Raw genomic sequence first — 5,834 nt, 5'->3', positions numbered from 1 at the left:
GGGGGTGATCGAACTTACAACCATCAGTAAAGCCGAGTGGAAGCGTTAAACATGTCGGAGAAGAGGAGGAAGACAAATCACCACCGCCGTCTATTGCTGGTCACAGAAAAACGCGCTTACCTGCTTGTCGGCGAAGAATCCATGCGGGATGAGGAGCTTGAAGGAGGAAAATGGTGGTAGGGGTTCTGGCGGAGAGTTGTAGGGGACTAAATAAGGTCCAATTCCTTCCACTGCTATTTTGGGATGCCCGAGCTCGTGCCATCTTCCTGCTCGCATGAGCTCGGCTTCGCATTCCCCTCCCATGCACGTCGTGAGCCTGACTAAGTGGAAACGACCGATTCGATCGTTCCTAACGGGCCTGGCTGTAGATACTTTAAAAGCTTTGCTACATCTATTTAATAATTCTTTTTTTCGCGGGCATATATGTAATAATTCTTACGTAAATTATGTACATGCTGACATGGCCTGATTTGATAGGCAGAGCAAAATTTGGATGCAGACCAGACCATCAAACGAGCTATTTTTACACCACGCCAGTATGGTTGATAGAGTGTGCTATATGCTATCAAACGCCTCCTAAAATGACTATTTTTTGAAGTAAATAGCATAAAACTACTACTTTATAGGCTAGGGTTCAAGAAAACTACCTATTTCTAATTTTTCTCAGATAACTACCAAATGGATGGTCGGCTGTTTCAAAAAACCCCAAATGCACGTGGTTTAAAAATTAAACTTGTTTATGATAGGCCGAGCCCGCACCTAAACGGCCCGTCTCTTTGACTGTGTGTTTGACCGTTAACTGGCATGTGGGGCCCACATGTCAGTGTCTCTTTCATCAATTTTGTATAGAATAACCCCTTCAAATATTTTTAAAAAGCAATCGGGTCTCTATAATAATATTTAAAAAGCAATCGGGTCCTTGGAGTCACTGTGGTCGCGCTGCCACGGCGCTCCGCCTAGGGTCAGCACTGCGTCGCATGGGGTCACCGCCGCGCGGCCATGGCGCCGCATGGGCTCTCCGCCGCGCCGCCATGGCGATCCGCCTGGTGTAGTCGCGCCGCGCCGCCATGGTACTCCGCCTGGTGTCGCCCCGTCGAGCCGCCATTGGTCGCCGCCGCGCCACCATGGTACTCCGCCTGGTGTCGTCGCGCCGCGCCGCCATGGTACTCCGCCTGGTGTCGCCCCGTCGAGCCGCCATTGGTCGCCGCCGCGCCACCATGGTACTCCGCCTGGTGTCTCCGCGTCGCGCCACCATGGTACTCTGCCTGGTGTTGCCCTGTCGTGCCGCCATGGGTCGCCGCATCTTCGGTAGGCACCACCAGCATGTGGCGGTCGCTGGCCCGGCGGTGGGCGTAGAGAGGTTCGGTGAGAAGGAGGTGGGCGGGAGGAATGATCGGGGTTGAGCCCCAGTGATCGTCGGCGATGGGTGGGCTGGCGGCAGAGGGAGCAGTTCCCCCTCGATCTGGTCCTCGTCCTCCACCTTTCGCCCGGGGGGCTTTTTAACAAATCTCTTTTATTATTTACTCCATGGCTGACATGTGGGCCCCAGATCTCAGTTAACGGTCAAACAACCAGTCAAACAAATGGTTTGTTTAGGGGTGGACCCGACCTGTCAGAAACCGGATCAATTCTAGATAGCACGGTCTTTAGGGTTTTTTGAAACAACCGACCACCCATTTGATAGTTATCTGAGGAAAATTAAAAATCAGTAGTTTTTTGAAATCCTAGCCTGTAAAGTAGTAGTTTTATGTTATTTACTCCTATTTTTTGGACCTGTTTAAGTGCAGTCTCTGTGCAATCTGTTTGAAGTGGGTACGAGCAACCAAACGCTCCCGCGGCAATCGCGCTAGTCGCCCACCCCACTCGTGTTCCGTCTTCCGTCTTCGGTTCGACGCCTCCGACCGTGAGAACCGTCCAACGCGATGCCAGCCAACTCGCCGGGGCGGTGGGTTTTGGCTGTTACCTCGTCACACCCAGGCTATGGCACGTCGGAAGGCCGCATAACGTGGCAACCTGAGTGGGCTGAGGTTGCTTGCTCATCGGCTGCATGCACCGTTCAGCGTTCGTGCGTCGTGGGTCTGTTCGTGTCTACCACCTGTCCCGTCTGGCTCTCGGCACGTGGAGATTTTCTCGGTAAGCGGATGTTTCTATTTTTTTTTGTTTTTTTAACACAGTACAAACGCAGACGTTCACACGTACGCGCGTACAGTTATTCATATGAACGCACACACGCACACCCTACCCCTATGAGCATCTCCCTGAGACCGCACCAACATAGCGCATCGCCGAAAATTTTGAAATAAATTTAGAAATCTTCTTTATTGCTTTTGACGGCATGCTTACGTACATAAATGAACGTAAGATCACCTACTATCACAAGTCTGAATAGCGCCTCGCTTTAGTGCTTGTAGTGGTCGCTAGGTGGTCTACGAACCTGAATGTAATTTTTATTATTTCTGATGTTCGTTGTATTGCATTGATTGAAGATGAATAGCTTAGAAGTTTTCTCGAAAAAAAAGTCTGAATAACTGTTCTGATTTATTATTTCAATCCGTGGACATTTACCATAATACTCCATCCGTTCCCAAATATAAGTCTTTTTAGAGATTCTAATATGGACTACATACAAAGCAAAATGAGTGAATCTACACTCTAAAATACGTCTATATTCATCCGTATGTAGTCCATATTCAAATCTTTAAAAGGAGTTATATTTAGAAATAGGGGGAGTATTTTCTTTGAGGGAGATGCTTTCTTTTAGGAAGAATCGAAACACAGAAATAGAAAAAACCATTGGAATTAAGAACCAAACAGAGTCTTAATTGTTTTTTCTCTAGTCCCAACTAGAAAGTCTCTAGTCCCTAAAAAGTTCCTTCCTGTTTGTTTCTAGGGACTAAAAAGTCTCTAGTCCCTCACTAGAGGTTATTAAATGACCATGTTACCCCTAGTATACAGAAAAATAACAACCAAACAACACCATGGGACGGCGGGGCAACGGGTGTAGGGAGGGTCATTGTTGGAAAAGTCCCAAAAGGTATAAAAAGACTCTCCTTGAGAGTCTTCTTCATTTAGTTCGAAAAAGTAACTTTTAGTCCCTAGTAGTCCCTCCTATTTGGTTAAAAAGTCTCTAAATTTTTTTTTTTAGTCCCTACACCAAAAAATTTCTGGAAACAAACACCTCCTAAGATGTCGTGTTTCCTAGCCCCTTCGAGGACACCCGATAAAATTGGAACAGTATATAGCGTTGGGATGGCCGTGCACGCATGAGGATGACTAGGCGTTTAAGATGTCGTGTATCATGAATTTCTACTTAACTAAAATCACAGAAAAATTGCAAAACTGTCGTTTGGATTTCACTCTGGAAAAATCTAGAAATTGTTGGTAGAAACAAAAGAAAACACGAGGAACTTCAGGAACGTAGTAGGACAGCAATTCCTTTGATCCAAACGGCACTAATTAAAAGTTAATATATAGAAATCCTATCCATCAAAATTCTGATGCTTTTCCTTTTTTTCCAAACAAGGCCCAAATAACTAATTACTCATGGCCGTACTTTGCAATGGTTAGTTTTTGGATATAAATAGACCAGCCAACATGACACCATTCCACCCACACATTCAAGGAAAAACAAACTCAACATAAATGGCACCTACTCAAGACGAGCATAGCTCTCAAGAGTTGCTTCAGACTCAAGTTCATCTTTGGCACCATGCATTGGGATTTGTCAAGTCCATGGCACTCAAGTGTGCGATGGAGCTGCAAATCCCTAACACCATCCAACACCATGGTGGGTCTTTGACCCCTTCTGAGTTGGCCATGAAGATTGGACTCCATTCGTCTAAGCTTCCCCGCTTACTACGACTCATGCGTGTGCTCACCGTCTCAGGTATCTTTGTTGTTCATGAAGTAGCCTCCCCAGACAAAGAGGTTACTTATGGGCTTACCCCAACCACACGCCTTCTCGCTAGTGATGAAGTTAAATCAAGCATATTTCCTATTCTGTCTTTGATGCTTGGTACAACTGCCATTACCCCTTTTCTTGGCATGCATTCATGGTTCCTAGATGAGCATTCCATGTCCCTGTTCAAAAAGGTTCACGTTGACATTTGGGAGATGACTGACCAGGACAATACTTACAACCAGCAAATCAATAACGCAATGGTTTCTGATAGTAATTTTCTCATGGATATCATCTTGAAGGAGTGTGGTGATGTATTTCTTGGCATAAACTCACTTGTTGACGTCGCTGGAGGGCACGGTGGAGCTGCGAGAGCAATTGCAAAGGCGTTCCCGCAGATGAAATGCACCGTGTTGGATCTCCCTCATGTGGTTGCAGAAGCCCCTAGTGATGCCTATGTGTCATTTATTTCTGGCGATAGGTTTAAGTACATTCCACCAGCAGATGTTGTTTTCCTGAAGGTAAACTCTCCATATTTTTTCCCCTTTGCACACATCACATCCTCATTTGACAATATGCTTTCATAACTCATAAAGTCGTATATTTAGCCACTTATATATACTAATTGAACAGCTAAAATTCTTGTAACAAAACTCTACAGTTTCAAATAATATAGGGACTAATGGTAACTTTTTTTTGGCTGCTGTGCATCTTAGTGGGTTTTTCATGATTGGGGTGATGAAGACTGTGTCAAGCTGTTAAAAAATTGCAAGGCAGCTATCCCTCCCAAAGATGCTGGTGGAAAGGTGATAATCGTTGATATGGTAGTTGGATCTGGGCCAAATGACATTGTAGCAAGAGAGACACAGGTTTTGTATGATCTCTTTATCATGTCTATTGAGGGCATTGAGCGGGAGGAACTTGAGTGGAAGAAGATATTCATGGAAGCTGGGTTCGGCGACTACAAAATTATATCAGTGCTGGGAGTTAGGTCTGTTATTGAGCTCTACCCTTGAACGCTCCATGAAAAGTTACGTGGTAAATCGGTATTGTATGTTAATAAACTAGCATGATCAACATGTGTGCTTTCTATTTTGTATGCCTTTGTGCAAGTGTGCTGAATAATGTACTACCTTATTGTACTTTTGTGAGGTGTGAGCGCTGTGATAAATGTAATTAGCTCTCGTACTACATAAGGAATGTGTGTAAAAGGTTATGTATGGACTACCACCTGCAGCAGGTATATATTTTATTTATGGGAATTGAGATAACATAAACTGATATTAAGATGTTATGCCCTTGTTTCAGTGCTCACTCTTGTTTTCAGCGTCAGTACCTTCGTGAATCGATGTATGCATGTGTAAGTTGTGTAGATTACTGTGTATTATGCACGCTTGAAAGTCCCGTGTGACCTCATATTTTTCCTTCCATGGATGCAGTGGCGGAGCAACATGGGGGCCAACCTGGGCCATGGCACCCCCAAGCTTACAAGAAAACAGGTAGATACTGTTGGGGAACGTTGCATAAAATAAAAATTTTCCTACGTTCACCAAGATCAATCTATGAGTTCATCTAGCAACGAGAGAGGGGAGTGCATCTACATACCTTTGTAGACCGCGAGCGGAAGCGTTCAAGAGAACAGGGTTGAGGGAGTCGTACTCGTCGTGATCCAAATCACCGGAGATCCTAGCGCCGAACGGACGGCACCTCCGCGTTCAACACACGTACGGTCAGCGTAACGTCTCCTCCTTCTTGATCCAGCAAGGGGGAAGGAGAGGTTGATGAAGATCCAGCAGCACGACGGCGTGGTGGTGGATGCAGCAGGGTTCCGGCAGGGCTTCGCCAAGCGTTTGCGGGAGGAGGAGGTGTAGCAAGGGGGGAGGGAGGCGCCAGGTGTCAGGGTGCGGCTGCCCTCCCACCCCTCCTCTTTATATAG

At 45.9% G+C, this 5,834-nt stretch overlaps 1 pseudogene; it reads left to right on the top strand.

Moving 5' to 3' along the window:
• The window catches only part of LOC119309727, a 6,330-nt pseudogene extending 1,416 nt beyond the window's left edge, over nt 1-4,914 (top strand).
• The last annotated feature ends 920 nt before the right edge of the window (nt 4,915-5,834 follow it).

Source organism: Triticum dicoccoides, chromosome 1B (genome assembly GCF_002162155.2).
Source record: "Triticum dicoccoides isolate Atlit2015 ecotype Zavitan chromosome 1B, WEW_v2.0, whole genome shotgun sequence".
NCBI classification, from domain to species: Eukaryota; Viridiplantae; Streptophyta; class Magnoliopsida; order Poales; family Poaceae; genus Triticum; species Triticum dicoccoides.
Note: the sequence above shows the minus strand (reverse complement) of the source record. Positions and strands in the feature narration are given on the sequence as shown.